The sequence below is a fragment of the Primulina tabacum genome, chromosome 17 (genome assembly GCF_025594145.1).
Source record: "Primulina tabacum isolate GXHZ01 chromosome 17, ASM2559414v2, whole genome shotgun sequence".
Classification (NCBI taxonomy): domain Eukaryota; kingdom Viridiplantae; phylum Streptophyta; class Magnoliopsida; order Lamiales; family Gesneriaceae; genus Primulina; species Primulina tabacum.
Window position 1 is genome coordinate 15,608,506 of NC_134566.1, and position 17,196 is coordinate 15,625,701.

Genomic DNA, 17,196 nt, shown 5'->3' on the forward strand with positions numbered 1-17,196 from the left:
TTAGTGGATATCCTATCTTCGTGATAGAAGGGGTGACGTAGGAGTTATTCAAGTCTCCGAACATCCAGAAACATATTGTGTTATCTTTACTTTAGTCGTTACTTTTCAGTTAGATACTTTATCTTTCAATCAGTTCATTTTCCGCAACTGTTTTGTTCAGTTTAACTGATTGTCATTGACCGACGGGATATTTAGTATCAGTTTGTAACATAACTGAACTCATATTGTCGAAAAAATACTTAAATTCGAGAAGTGTTTATTCAACCCCCCCTTCTAAACACTCTTTATTAGCTTAACCGATCCTTTCAAGTGGTATCAGAGCGGTTATATCTCGTCTCAGAATATCTATACTCAAATTGTTCATTATGTCTTCATTCAACAAGATTCCTATGTTCTCTAGAGAAGACTTCGATGATTGGAAGATCAGGATGCAGGCTCACCTAGCTGCACAAGATGATGATATGTGGTACGTTATAACTGATGGACCCATGAAAATTTTGAAAGCCAACACAGCTGTTGCCATTACTGATGGGGCACCTCATCGTATAAAAAAGCCCAGAGAAGAATGGACCACAGAGGATAAAAGAAAAGTCAACTTGGATAATGTGGCAAATGATATACTATACAAGACGCTGGATAAAGTAACTTTCAGCAAAATCAAAATGTGCAAGACAGCCAAAGAGATTTGGGAGAAGCTGATCCAGCTCTGCGAAGGGAACGAACAAACCAAAGAAAACAAACTTTCTGTTGCTGTTCAGAAGTTTGACAATATCAAAATGAGAGTTGGTGAAACGATGCATGATTATGATGAAAGAACCAGCTGCATCATCAATGAACTAAATGCACTTGGAAAAGTGTACTCAAAAAAAGAAGTTGCATTGAAGATAATCAGAGGTCTTCCCAAGGAGTAGGACGTGAAGACCATGGCAATGAGGGAATCCAAGGATCTGAACAAAGTTGAGCTTCATGACCTATTTGCTGATTTGAAAGCCTACGAGTTTGAGCTGCAAACTCGAGAAGGAGAATCGTCTACTCCAACAGCCACGACTGCCTTAGCTGCTGTTAGAACAGAACCAACTGGTTCAGTTGAAAAAGCTGCTGATCAACTAAACAATGATGCCATGTCATTGTTCATCAAAAAGTTTGGAAGATTTATGAGGAAAAATCAAGGAAACTTTCAAAATAGATATCAAAGAAGCAATTCCAAGGAAGAATCAAACGCTTGCTACAACTGTGGCAAACCAGGTCACTTCATTGCTGACTGTACCAAACCAAAAAAAGACAGTCAAGGCTCAACTGAAAGAAGAAAGAAACCATATGAGCACAAACAGAGATTCAAAGATGATAAGAAGTTCTCCAGGAAGAAGCATGAAGTGCTCTTGGCTGAAGAAAGTAAATCAAAATGGGCAAACACTGACAGCGAGGAGTCAGAGCCAGAAACTTCATGCAGTTCTAGTGACAATGAAGAAGAAGTGAAATGTCTGATGGCTGGTGATACAGAACTGGAGTCCAGCAGTCAACAGGTATTTGACTTTAGCTCAACTGATTTTACCAGAGAAGAACTTATTTCAACATTGCATGATATGGTTAGTGAGTATCAAAAGCTTGCCTTATCATTTGAAAAGGTCAGAGCAAAGAAAACTGATCCTATAGAAAATAAGACTACAACTGATGAATCAGTTGACATGTTGAGTTTGAGAAAGGAAATTGCTGAACTCAATACTGAAAGAAGCAAGGATCAGTTAATGATTCAAAAGTTGATGCTTGAAAATTCAAAGCAAACTGAGCTTATTCAGGCTTGGAACAAATCATCTGTTGCATTGACTGATATATAGAACTCACAAAAATCAGTTACTGATAAAACTGGTTTAGGGTTCAGTAACCAAGATGAAATGTCTCTCAAAGATACTCGACCAAAACTGAATATGGATAAAGGGAAATACATTCACCTTCTCAAATCAGTTATGGTACAAGAACAAGCTGAGCCAAGTAAACTGATTGAACAGTCAACTCAAAGTATGAACAAGGGCAAAAGATGTGGTATTGGTTATAGCCCAAAAGTTGTGACTGACTCATGAAGTCAGCCACCAAAAATTTTCAGCAAAAATTACTCAAATGGCTACTCAAATTACTATAACAGTAAGCCAGTTCAGACAAGATACTGGCTGAACAATCAGTTGAAAAAGGGCAAATCACATGTTGTATCTCCTGCACACCATACACCAAGCACACACAGACCGGGAAAGACCATCTGGAATACACAACTGGACGGTCAGTTAGACTGGTCCAAGTCTGGATTCCTAAAGGACTAATCAACTTTGGACCCAAATAGAAAAAGGGTACCAGAATCTTATCTTGTGTGTGATTGCAGGTAACAGGTACAAGCATTGAATCTATATGGTACTTGGATAGTGGATGTTCACGCCACATGACAGGAGATTCAAAATTATTATCTCAACTGGTTAAGTACACTGGACCAAACATCAGTTTTGGAGATAATTCTAAAGGTAAAACTGTGGGTAAGGGTAAGCTTATCCATGGTAACTTCACCATTAATGACGTATTATTAGTTGAGAATCTCAAGTATAATCTGATCAGCATCAGTCAATTATGCGATAATGGATTCTCAGTTCAGTTTGACAAACATTCTTGTTCAGTCAAAAGCTCAACTGAAGAGATCATCCTAAATGGAAAAAGGTGTGGAAACACTTATAAAGTCAGCTGGAATGATCAACTTTATGCACCAGTATGTTTTAATGTTTCAAAATTCTCTAAAAACTGGTTTTGGAATAAGAGATTAAACCACCTGAATTTCAAGTCTATTGCATATTTGAGTAACCACGATCTTGTTACTGGATTGCCAAAAATGGATTTTATTAAAGACAAAATTTGCTCAGCATGTCAGTTTGGTAAACAAATCAAATCTTCTTTTAAGAACAAGGGTCGTAAATCTTATTCCCGATGCTTAGAGCTGTTACATATGGATCTATTTGGTCCAATACCAGTCATGAGCTTAGGGGAAATGAAATACACCTTGGTGGTTGTAGATGACTTTTCAAGATTCACTTGGGTTATATTTCTCAAGTCCAAAGACCAAACTGCTGCTCAACTGATTAAGCTTTTCAAAATATTATTAAATGAAAAATCAGTTGGAATTGACAGAATCAGATCCGATCAAGGAACTGAATTCATCAATCAAACTCTTTCAAATTATTTATAGAATACCGGAATCAAGCATGAGCTTTCAGCAGCTAGAACTCCTCAGCAAAATGGTGTAGCTGAAAGGAGAAATCGGACCCTCAAAGAGGCTGCTAGAACAATGCTTGCTGATTCTAGTATCTCTCAAAGGTTTTGGGCAGAGGCAGTGAACACTGCATGTTACACTCAAAACAGATCAATGATTAATAAGAATCATATGAAAACACCTTATGAGATGCATGGAAGAAAAAGTGTGGTTTCCTACTTCAAAATATTCGGCTGCAGATGTTTTATACTTGTCAATGGTAAAACTCATTTAAAAGCCTTTGATGCTAAATCTGCAGAAGGAATATTTCTTGGTTATTCTTCAGTGAGTAAAGCTTATAGAGTCTTCAACAAAAATACTTTAAATGTTGAGGAATCTATCCATGTTGTTTTTGATGAAACTGTACTAACTGATAAGCCAACTGATCAAGTTGAGCTAGCTGATAGATTTACAGATATAAGCTTGGATGATGATGATGATGAAGACATCCATATCAATCAACGCAACCTCCAAACACCTGAACCAGAAGTATTAGATCAACCAGAAGAACCATAAGCTGTTCCTAATGATCAGTTAATAGACCAACCAAATGAGAATCAGTTGCCAACTGAATTAGCGTCAACAGAAACTGAAGACACTCAGTTACCTACTGAAGAAATTGCTGATATAGAAACAACAAATGCTGAACTCAGATGGAAGAAATCACACCCTCCAGAGTTGGTAATAGGTAATCCATCTGATCCAGTAAGAACAAGAAATCAAATGCTCAATCTATTCATTCATTCAGCTTTCGTATCACAACTAGAACCCAAGAAGACTGATGAAGCTCTTGCTGATCCAAACTGGATAAATGCAATGCAAGAGGAGCTAAATCAGTTTATCCATAACAATGTCTGGAACTTAGTTCCAAGACCAATTTCAAAAACTGTTATAGGTACAAAATGGGTGTACAGGAACAAACTGAACGAAGATGGTTCAGTTGTGCGTAACAAAGCAAGGCTAGTAGCACAAGGATATAGGCAGGAAGAAGGAATTGATTACGATGAAACATATGCACCAGTTGCAAGACTGGAGGCAATCAGGATATTCCTTGCCTATGCTTCATTCAAAAACTTCAAAGTCTATGAAATGGATGTCAAGAGTGCATTTCTGAATGGCCAGTTGCAGGAAGAAGTCTACGTTGAACAACCTCCAGGTTTTATCAATCATCACCTTCCTAATCATGTCTACCATTTGAACAAAGCCTTATATGGTCTTAAGCAAGCTCCAAGAGCTTGGTATGAAACCCTTTTGAAATTTCTAACTGATCACGATTCTTCTGTTGGATCAGTTGATAAGACATTGTTCAAATTCTCCAAGAATGATCATATTCTACTCGTTCAAATTTATGTTGATGACATTATTTTTGGGTCAACTAACCCCAAATTATGCGAGAAATTTGCTAAGCTAATGCAGGAGAAATTTGAAATGAGCATGATGGGTGAACTGATATTCTTTCTTGGATTACAAGTAAAGCAACTGGAGTCGGGTACCTTCATTAGTCAAACTAAATACACGAAGGAACTACTGAAGAAGTTTGGAATGGAATCATGTTCAGCTGCAAGTACTCCCATGAGCTCATCAGTAAAACCGGACACTGATCAAGGGGGAATATCAGTTGAGACGACACTTTACAGAGGTTTAATAGGTTCATTATTGTACCTAACTGCTAGCCGTCCTGATATTGTATTTGCTGTATGCATGTGTGCTAGATTTCAAGCAAATCCTATGCAATCACATTTTACAGCTGCCAAGTGTATTTTGAAATATCTTAAGGGCACACAAAGTGTTGGGTTATGGTATTCTAAAGACTCATCTTTCAATTTAGTTGGATATTCAGATGCAGATTATGCAGGATGTAAGTTTGATCGTAAAAGTACTAGTGGATCATGTCAGTTTCTAGGGGACAGACTGATCTCATGGTTCAGCAAGAAGCAAACATCCATAGCAACTTCCACAACTGAAGTGAAATATCTTGCTGCTGGAAGCTGCTGTGCTCAACTGCTCTGGATTCAGCAACAACTGAGAGATTATGGAATTGATGCTAAAGAATCGCCAATATTTTGTGATAATACAAGTACAATTGCTATCACTTATAATCCAGTTCTTCACTCCAGAACCAAGCACATAGATGTCAGACATCACTTCATCAGAGATTATGCCCTGAAGAAGGACATCAGACTGGAATATGTCTCAACTGAGCAGCAAGCAGCTGATATCTTCATCAAACCACTGGCTGAGACTAAGTTTTCTCATTTTCACAATATACTTGGATTAATTGATTTATCCTAATCAGTTATTATTGTTGTCTTGGTTCTTAATTCATCTTTCAGCTTTACTGTCATTTACTGATTCTTCAGTTAGTTGTTTATTCATATGACTCTAAACTGATGAAAGAAAAACAAAGTTACATCAAAATAAATATTTCATTCAACAATAAATATATGCTTGGATTACATTTTCATATTTTTCCTCTACATCGTCTATCCACATTCTCAACCAAACTGATAGAGCTGAGGAAGATGTCTTGCAAAAGCTGTGAGAAGAAGCTATGCGATTAAGAATCTCCAGTTCCTTTTGAAGCATCAGCTGATAGATATGACCATCTTTAAAGACGTCCACCCACACAGCTATATTCAAGTGCTCCCGCACTTCTGTCAACTGTGCCACCAGTCTGGGAGTGGTAGCCTCTCCAGAATTATACAGGAACGCAAGCTCCTGTAACTTTTCCCAGTAGGGAAGACTAGTGTAGAAGACTTCATCTTCGATAGCAGCCTTCCTAGCTTCCAGAGAAAATGGCGAAACACTCGAGCAACTCGCATCTGCCATTTTTTTTGTCTTGTATATTTTCTCTTTCTTTCACCAATATGACTAAAACTAACAATGTTATTTCTATTTATAGCAGACTATCAAGGAAGCTGAAGGGTAGTCAACGTTTCAGCAACAAATAATATCTCTGATATTTATTTATTCGCTTTAATTATTTTATGCACCAATTAAGGGGGAATAATGGTTTTAAGAGGTTAACTGAGAAGACAATTGTTAGTAAATTCTCACCTGAAAGGACACAGTTTTACAAACTGATCGTTCAGTTGAATATTTCACTATCTTCTCATATAAGTTAACTAATTAATCATATTATATTCCAAATTTAGTGACGTGACTGACTAATATCTCATGATGAATCTCATTTTAAAACGTGGACACATATTAACCATTTAAATTTTTCACACGCTTATAGAGCACACGTACACACATTGTCATTCAAAATTTCTATGGACTAACACGTGTCCAGAATTTGAATCTTTACGTACATATGTACCATTCCCCGTTCCATTTCAGTTTTCTTTTCATCTACAAACTCCTGAGCGCAAAAACAAATTTCATCCTTCTATCCTTTTTCCAGGAAATCATTCAGTTCCAAATGGCGAATCAAACTCCCGCTTATATACTGAATGCAATGGCTATCAATTTCGGATCAATTCTATCCTTCGGTGATGCTGATGTCAAGAAACTTGAAACTGCTGGATTAAGGACATTCTTGGGAAAATCATCACAAGAGATCTACTCCAAAGAGCTTCAAGAATTCTACTCTAGCGGTATGATCGATTCTGATGGAAACATCACTTCTACTATCAATGGTCAATTGCTGACCATCATTGAAGATTCCTTTGGAGAAATATTTTCTTTATCTTCTGATGGATTGGCACACCTCTTGGATGTTAAAGCTTCTGATATTGAAGAAATGCAAACCTCACTTTCTGCTGATGGATGGAAAATCAAAGTTTCTGATCCAAAGAAAGAGCTGAAGCACGAGGTTCAGTTACTTGCTGATGTAGTCGCCAAAGGGATTTTGGCGAAGGCTGGATCTTTTGCTGCACTCACGTTGGAGAAATTTCAAGACATTTCAATCATTATGGCTGAGCGTAAACTTAACTGGAAGCATCTTACATTCAATATTTTGAAGAATATGTTTCTGTCTTCCAAACAGTCCAAAGGCTTCGAAGTGCAACTGAGCTATCTGCTGAAAATAAAGGGGTTAGTGGCTGATGATTCAGAAAGATCATCAAAATTCAAAGTCTTCAATGCGAAGAATACTCTGCCACTCAAGACCAAATTGGACATTTCTCCTGCTCAGTTTGTCAAGATCAAACAGGAGATTGGGACTCATCAAGCGGCCCCAAAATCAGTGAAAAAGGCCAAGACATTGGCTCAACTGAAGGTAGCAAAGAGGAAACTCATTTTGGGTGCGTCCGATACAGAGACAACTCCATCCCCAAAGATCGCCAAGAAACCAAGAACCCAACGGGTTAAACCAACGTCTGCCGAGGAATCCATCACCTCTGAGAAGATAACGTCCTCAGCTGCTCAGCAGCCTATTGAAGCACTTCCTCTGTCAGTCATTCCACCAGATGTCTCAGCTGGTGCAAAGAAGAAATCAGTTAGAACCAAAGCTCCGCTAATTCATATCAATCTTCCTACTGGTGTGGCACCTGCTCGACCCAAAGGTATAAAAATCATCGAACTAGTGGACCATACTCGCACTGGACTGGAAATTCCACACATTCTCAATTCTGATAAAGGCAAGGGCAAATTGATTGAAGAGCCTAGGCCTTCCAATGCCATTCAGACCCATATTGACCTTGTTTGGGCAAAGGTTAATAGTTTTGCAGCTTCAAAAATTCAGTCCTATGATGCTTGGACAGCTTACCGCACTCAAATTTTTGCCAAGCAACTGAAGAAGAAATCACAGCTGAACACTTTTATCAAACTGGAAGCTTTTGTTCTAAGAACGGTGAAAGCTGCCACAGTTGCTCAGGCTATGGAAAGAAAAAATTATTTGTTTGATCAGGTGAGAGCCAAGAAGTTGGCTCAAATTATTGGCAAATTGAAGACCAACTACATACCCACAAATCCTACTGCTTATGCTGATCAAGCAGTAATTACTCAGCTAGACACTGATCTGTTTGGATTACAATCTCAGATAAAATTTTGGGAAATAGATCAAGAGTTAGTTCTTCATCAAGGAGATTCAGACGATGATGAAGAGGAAATAGTTGAAGAAACGTCTTCTGAGCAGCATAAACCATCCTCAGAACAGGTTCTTGTTCCAACTGAAGAGCCAGTTCAGGATTTTCCTCAATCATCTATGGGTGAGCATCAAATGTACACTGAAGCCGAATTATATCTCGCAAACATTGAGGAAATTATTCAAGCAGTGGTACAAGAATCCCAATTGAGCGAACCTACTTCTAATAAAGTTGATCATCCCGTTGATCAAAACAATCCAGAGGCTCTTATTTCTTCAGAAGCACTAGTTCAGCAAGTTTCATCTGCTGATCAAACCCTTTCAACTGATGTGCCGATTGATTCTCAAATCATCCGTTAGAGGCACCAGTTTTGACTTCATCAGACTCTATTATTCATCTAGAAAGCTCATCTGCTGATCAGAATCCACCTTCTCCACCTCCAATTCCAGAAGAAGTTGTTGTAGTCACGTCAGTTCAGAATGTTGCTAAAACAATAGCAACTGATCAAGAGTTGATTGTTTTTTATCAAACTACAAGAGGACCGGAAACCTCTCATCAGTCTCCTCCTCCATCCTCATCAGATTTTTATCTTGTTCTCGAAGAAATTCAGAATATGCAGGATAGTATGAATCAGATGCTCTCAGCCATCTTAAAGATTCTGAATACGCAACTGTCTCACACTCTAAAATTGGAAGACTCTCAACAGTTCAATTCCGAAAAGCTGAAAGCTATCCAAACTGCTGTTACCTCTCTCTCATTTGCAGTTGAAGAAATACAGAAGAATAAGGGGATAGCCTTGAGTCTCACTACAACTCAAAATTCTATTAACAAACGAGTTGACAGTGTCGAGACACTCGTCTCCAGGAAGATAGATTTGCTGCAAGTCACAATGACCTCTGCTATTGAAAACATTTCCACCTCTGTCCGGCTTCTAGCTACTGACGTTCGGAAATTATCTGTCAAGATGGAGCTGTTTGACAAAAAGGGGGAAGAGCTTAAAGAAATTTTAGAACAGCAGAAGAAATCTTAAATTCTTGTATTTGTGAAGAATATGAGTTCAGTTGAATCTACTTCTTATTTTATCTACTATGAGTTCAGTTATTCAGTTATATTTTACTCTAGTTTTGTCAAACACCATAAAGGGGGAAATTGTTGGAAACTTAATTCCGGTGTTTTGACAAAAGATGAACCAGCTGAACTAAGCAACTGAACTGATCGTCAACTGAACACGTCATCAGCTGAATTCAGTTAACTGATCGATACAACTGAAGTTCATTCTCGTCAACTGATTCTTTACCAGCTGATCTCTCAGCTGTACATGTCATCAGTTGAAAGCGACAACCAACAAATAGTACAACTACCTGCAACTGGGAGTGGATCGCCGTGTTTCAGAAAAGCAGTGTACGACTGTCAGAGTATATCTACGTGGCAATCAACGGTTAGAATATTCAAAATCTATTAATGTTACCGTTAAGAGAGAATCCTATAAATAATCGAAGGAAGCAGCCGGAGCACAAGAACTGATCTTAGCTATCTCATTCTACTTGCTGTTACGGTGCTAAAATATCTACTCATACTCAGAAGCCAAAAGCTCTCGTTTACTAGTTTTATCAGTAGCATTCAAGGCTACATTCTCGAGCTTAAATAGCACTTTGTAATCTTTGATAGTTTTTCTAAGTTGTGCTAAGATCAGTTACCATCTGTAAAAGTGTTATATACTAAGAGTTTCAGTTGTGGCTAAGTGATAAGTCCAAACTGAAGTGGGTCAGTACAGTATCGTGTATTTGATCAAAATCTTTTAGTGGATATCCTATCTTTGTGATAGAAGGGGTGACGTAGGAGTTATTCAAGTCTCCGAACATCCAGAAACATATTGTGTTATCTTTACTTTAGTCGTTACTTTTCAGTTAGATACTCTATCTTTCAGTCAGTTCATTTTCCGCAACTGTTTTGTTCAGTTTAACTGATTGTCATTGACCGACGGGATATTTAGTATCAGTTTGTAACATAACTGAACTCATATTGTCGAAAAAATACTTAAATTCGAGAAGTGTTTATTCAACCCCCCCTTCTAAACACTCTTTATTAGCTTAACCGATCCTTTCAGTATCCTTTAGCGACTAGTCTCGCTTTGTATTTCACATCTCTATCTGTTGTTCCTGATTCTTTTAATTTATATACCGACTTGCATCCCACCACTCTCTGCCCTTTTGGTCTTGGAACAAGTTCCCATGTATTGTTCTTGTTTAAAGAGCTCATTTCCTCATTCATGGCTTCAAGCCATTTCCTTTTCTGTTCACACTTCCTGGCTTCTTTGTAGAAGGTTGGTTATGAGGACTCTATATGTTCTGCTATGTTTAGAGCATATGAGACCATATCTGCTTTTCCATATCGTTGAGGTGGTTTGATTTCCCTCCTTTCTCTGTCTCGAGTTAGCATATAGGAGCCAACATCATTCTCACTTGTTGTTTCATGCTCATCCTTTCTGATGTCATTATCAGTATCAGTGGGCTCTTGACTGCCCTGGTGATTATCCTCACGGTTCCCCACCTCAATTTGTATACCCATATGTCTCGATTGATGTGATGTAACCTTGTTTTGAGTATATCCCAGCTTGTCTTCTTCAAAGATGATGTCCCTGGATATGAAGCACTTTGGTCCTCTATTTTCAAGGTTCCACACTTTATATCCTTTCACTCCGGTAGGGTATCCTATGAAGATGCATCTCAAGGCTCGAGGTTCTAATTTGTCTTGTTTGATGTGAGCATAAGCCAAGCGGCCAAATGCTTTCAAGTTTGAGTAATCTACTAGAGTTCCCTTCCACAGCTCCATTGGAGTCTTGAAGTTTATGGCACTTGAGGGGCTTCTGTTAATGAAATAGCATGTTGTTTCCACTGCCTCCCCCCAAAAAACTTTTTGTAGTTCCGCATTCAGCAACATGGATGTGATTCTTTCCAACAATGTTCGATTCATTCGTTCTGTTACCCCATTTTGTTGGGGAGTTCCAGCAACAGTCCTATGCCTTGTGATGCCCTTCTGTGCACAGAGTTGTTTGAACTCTTCAGAGCAGTATTCTAATCCATTATCTATGCGGAGCTGCTTGAGCTTTAAGTCCAGTTGGTTTTCATACAATACCAGCCATTCCTTGAACTTGGAGTCTTCATCCTTTGTTTTCAATACATAAACCCAAAGTCTCCTCGAGTATTCATCTATGATTGTAATGAAATACCTTCCACCTCCATGTGTTGTTGTCCTTGAGGGACCCCATATATCAGAGTGAGCATACTCAAACACCCTAGAAATGTTGTGTTTACTAAGTCCAAATTTTACTCTCTTTGATTTTGCCAATATGCAGTACTCGTAAGTGTCCAAAGTTTGTATTCTATCACCAAAAAGTAAGTTCTGTTTGGCTAACTCCATCAATCCCCTTTCACTTAGATGGGCAAGTCGTAAATGCCAAAGCCATGTCCTGTTGGCTTTGTTTTCTGCCATTGCAGCTCCTCCTACCACTGTGTTTGCGAGTAGTATATACATGGAGTTATTTCTCACGGCCTTCATTATGACCAATGTTCCTTTTAGTGCTTTTAATTTTCCATTCTCAGAATTGAAGGAGTAGCCATTTGACTCTAGAGTGCCAAGAGAGATCAGATTTCTCTTAAGGTCGGGCACAGATCTAATCTGTTGAAGGACTTTGTAAGATCCATCATCCATCTTTAGTCTTATGGAGCCTATTCCTCTCACTTTGCATGATTTGTCATTACCTAAGATTACCAGTCCTTGGTCTGAGTCTTGAAGGGTTACAAACCCGGACCTTGTGGGGCACATATGAAATGTGCAAGCCGAGTATAAGATCCACTCATTTTCTATCCCTTGGTCTGTGATGGTCAGTGCCTATGCTATGTCATAACCATCTAATGCCACCTAGGCTTCTCTATCATCCTTAGTTCTTTCTTGATGTTTCTTCCTTCTTTCTGGACAACTTCTTTTAAAATGCCCTTCTGTGCACATAAGAAGCATTTGTATTTCGTTTGACTCTTGGATCTTGATCGGAACTTGGTGGTTTTCTGCTGTCGGTGAGCAAGTCTCCCTCTGGTATAGAGGCTTTCAGCTTGTATCTGTCCTTGTGAGTTCATACCCTTTTGTAACTCCTTTGCCCTTATTGCGCATTGCACTTCATCTAGTGAGATTGATTGTTCTCTCCCGTAGAGGAGTGCATCTCTGAAGTTTTCGTATGAACATGGGAGGGAGTTTAATAAGATCAATGCCTTGTCCTCTCCTTCCAATTTAACTTCAATATTCTCCAAGTCATCCAAGATTTTGATGAACTCATCAATTTGTTCAGAGATGTTCTTTTCATGAATTATTTTGAATGAGTATAACTTCTGCTTCATATATAACCTGTTAGCCAGAGATTTGGTCATGTAAAGTGACTCCAGCTTGATCAACATTGCAGCAGCTGATACCTCACTTGAAACCTCGCGAAGAGGTTTATCTCCAAGGCACAATATAATTGCGCTTTGTGCCTTTGCAAGATTCTGAATCTTTTCTTTCGGATCACCTGCCATGGCTTCTTCTCCTTTCAAGGCTTCTACCAAAACTTGTTGTATCAGTATAGCTCGCATTTTAATTCTCCACAGACCAAATTCATTCTTCCCATTGAACTTTTCAATGTCGAATTTCATAGATCCCATCTTCTTGATTGTTTGTTCGATCCGTGGGTTTGTTTCGTGGTTTTGTTTCTCACAGACGGCGCCACTTGTTGAGTATGTTATTTGATTCACGATCACACTCTGTTTTCTAAAGAATCACAGAAGACAGAAAACCAAAAGGAATGAAGAACACAAGAAGCATTTACGTGGTTCGGCTATAATGCAGCCTACGTCCACGGGAGAACAGTCAAATACCTTTATTGATCAATATCTGTATCCTCTCGAATTACAGCATACAAGACTTTCAAGTCTATCAGTGCAATAAAGAAAATAACTACAATCAAGCCTATATCCCTTGATCTCTCTGTTCTTTCTTTTCACACTCTTTTGGTGTATCCCTTGTTGTTCTTGTGTGTATCTTGTTGTGTTCCACAATGCCAATAAGAAGATATATATCTCCGCCTCCTTATTCCGTCGTGCCTTCCTTTCCTAACTGCCACTAGCTGGTTTAACCGGTTGCAACCGCCACTCGCTTCTTCAGCTTCTTGGTTGTTGCATCCAGGAGCCTTGCAATTGGAAGACACACATTCAATAGTAATGATTGTATTTTGTGTTTAATTTCTTCATTCATTGTAGAAACGGCGTTCATCCACCACCGGCAGCAGCAGCAAGTTAGGATGGAGAACCAGCTCTTCAAAGAACAAGTTCTGGCAAGTTAGGATGGAGAACCAGCTCTTCAAAGAACAAGTTCTGGTTATGAAGAGCAAAATAGGTCCCTGATTGTGTCTTGCTAACTGTTTGTGTGAGAAATTGAATTTCTGCGGTGGAAGTTCTTGTGTATGTGTTTTACACAATTCCACCTTATGCCAATTTTACACGCACACACATGACATGTTTTGAACAATACATTACTTAATTTTCTGTATTTACTCTTTTGAAGAGAAAGGAAAGCACATATATACAACTGTTGAACCTGATGGAGAGAATATGTTTCATGTTTATTGGTTGAAATTTGATTGCTCAATCTAAATGAAGGTGGTGGCAGAGGGAGTTTACTTTCATTTAGAATTTATTGATTCGATCTATTATGATTTTGTCATCTGATTAGGTTAATAAAAATTTCGTGCCTGAATTGATTGTGGAAGAATGGAGTGTTTTTAGCGTGTCATTACATTTTAATATCAATTAAATATAGCCAATCAGCTAGCAGCAAAGAAAGGCCATTCTAAAGAAAGAATCAAATCCAACACCTCGTCAGTGCTCATTATGTAGAAAATTGCTGGCTCGGTGAAAATGCATGTCCGTGGAGTTTAATGAGTGGCATATGATTTTATATCTTTTGCCGTTTTGATCATCTATTAAAGAGTATGGTGGGGATATGTTAAGTGCTAAGAAGTTGCTCTAAGTCATGCACTTGTTTTGAACTCTGCTTCCGAATGTTAATCCTGATTGAAGACGACTTGTGCTTTAGCATGAAAAGATGTTGAAAAATACACAAGTGAGCTGCTATTGCTGAATCAAGGATGAATATAATACCTGCTTATAGGGGAGGAAGGGATATTGGATATAGTGTAAACTATTTTTGGCTTGCCCAGATCTCAGCATCAAAATGTGCAACTGTTCCAATGGATCATTTCTATTCTTCATTGTGCGATAAACTTTTTGACGCTTTTGTTAGTCCTTATTCTCATGCATTTGTCTTCTTATATTTTGCCAAGGCATATTACACAACTTAAAGAGAAATGGAGCGACTATAAGCATTTATCTTAAATATACTGGTCTCTTAACAAACAAATATTATCAACATCACCACGCTCGGCCCTCTCGTCCTCCCATTCTCCGAGCAGCTCCTCTTCTTCTTCACACTAATCTGGAGAATCCTATCCCACATCGGTGGACGAAGCCATACATCCCCGACTACATGTGTGATATGAGGACACATAGAAACTCAGGAAAGTAAGTACGTGCATGCAAATATACAACGCAGAGCTCTGCAATAATGTAGCCTACTGACTCAAATAAAAAATACAATCATTTTTAACAATAAATTATGTGGCAAAAAAATGTACGCTCTGTAACGCTCCGAGAATTCGAAGGTCCACGCGAACCACATGCATGCAATTATTAAATTCCTTGTGTATTTTAATTAATTGTTTTAATTGCATAAATTAATTATGTTGTGCATGTTGACATATTTAAAATTATATTTTCTACATTGTTGCATTAAAATGTATTTTTAAAAGGTTATTCGAGTTGCGATCGAGGAACGGAGACCGATGGCTGAAAAATAGAAAATGTTTTTATTAAACAATTGTTTTTAATTATTTAAATTAAGGGTGATGTTTTTTCTTATTTTAAAAAAATACGGGGTTTTGAGGTGGTTTTATACGTCGGGACGTAAATTTTATTAGTGTTGATTTTTCAACAAAAATGCGAACATTTTGGCAATCCGCCTAATAAATTCACAAACTTTATTAAACAAAATATTTTTAATATTTAATTAAGCACTAATGGGCCTAACTTGTATGCTTAATGGGCCTAAGCTTGGTTAGTACTTAATTAACTATTTAATATGTAAATTAGACCCCATAACCCTACACTTTTCACACGCCACTTTTCAGAATTTTGCACTCCAAAATCTCTCCAAAAACACGGCACACACACTCCACAATTTGGTAGAAAATTTCGTGAGTTTCAAAGAGGACTTCAAGCCAAGGTTGTCGTCGTCGTTCTTCGCAATCGTCAACGAGAAATCGTGCGTTTAAAACGCAAAGGCACGCCTTAATCTCCTTTTTCTCATCTTTCACACCATATTATTAGTTTGATACATGATTGCATAAAAAACATGATACAACTTTTATATTTTCGTTTTTATGGCTATACATGCACAAAACTAGTGTTTTCATCTTGTAAAACTCCTCATAATGATGCACAAAGGGGCTGCCATGGTAGGGATACTTGAATGGATGTTTTTTCACATTTTTAAGGGTCCCTAGGTGTATGTTTAAGGGCTGAAAAAAATAGGGAAGCAATAAAAACGAAAATAGACTCCTTAAGGGAAAGGACTCTTCGACTAGGAGTCTTCGAGGGTCACGGCTGCTAGCTGCGGTTAGGGAGGATCCAATATACTTAAGTGGGCTGCATAGGAGGGATGGGTAGAGGCTGGACATGGTGGTTAAGGGCTAGAGGCAAATCTAGCCTAGGTTCGAATCATATTAGGAGTAGGACTCTTGTGCAGAAAAATTCAGTAGCTTCCTAGGCATGTTCAAGGGACTTAATGGGCTGGAATTTGGTTGTATATGGGTTAGTTAGGTGTTATTAAGCTTTGGTCCAAGTTTGGTAAGTTTTGGTTAAGTTTCGAGTCCATACGAGTCAAAACTAGGGTGTACGTCTAAGTTTAAAAACGAATCGATGAATTTAACGAAAAGCCTAGTTTTAAGCTTTATAAAATTATGAAAAATTAGATTTAAGCTTAAATAATTATTAAAAGTCTAAGTTTTCAATTTGAGAATTTTATATTAAGGTTTGGTTTAATTCGGGACTAAAACGCAGTAATACGTCACATTTAAATATTAAATTAAAAGTCCTCGATTTAGGCTAAATAAAAATGTGAGAAAATTCGTGTAGGCTTAAATAATTATTTGGGACATGTTAGAGTCAATGAAATTAAGAAAATGTCAAAAACGTGAAATTTTGCGTCCAGGGGTAGAACGGTCTTTTTACACCTAAAAATTAGTAAACATCATGGCAGTGCCATATTTGCTATTTTATATGCTAATATGTTTATATAACATGTTTATGAATTTTTACATGTTGAAATATGATTTTTAAATGTCATGGATTATTAAGGGTTAAATTAGATATTTAAAAGATATGTTGCATGCTTGGTTTCAAAATAAAAATGATATTATGCATATTTTTATTAAGTGATGATAACATGTTGAAGGACGTGAAGGGATTGTGAATACTACATGTTGGAAATATCGTGAGGGTTATGGTCCCAGTGGGAGCCCGACGATCGTGTTTCCTTGGACACGGATACGAATACGAATACGAATATATGATACGAATACGAATATGTTAATACGTTGGCCAAGGCCCAGTTGACGGGTTAGAGTGTCGCTGGTGTCCCCGCCGCCCAGTACAGTGGTTTTTTTAGATGGATCCATGGCCCAATACGTTTAAGAATACGAGTCACAATCACGATCTGAATTCAACAAACACGAACATGAAT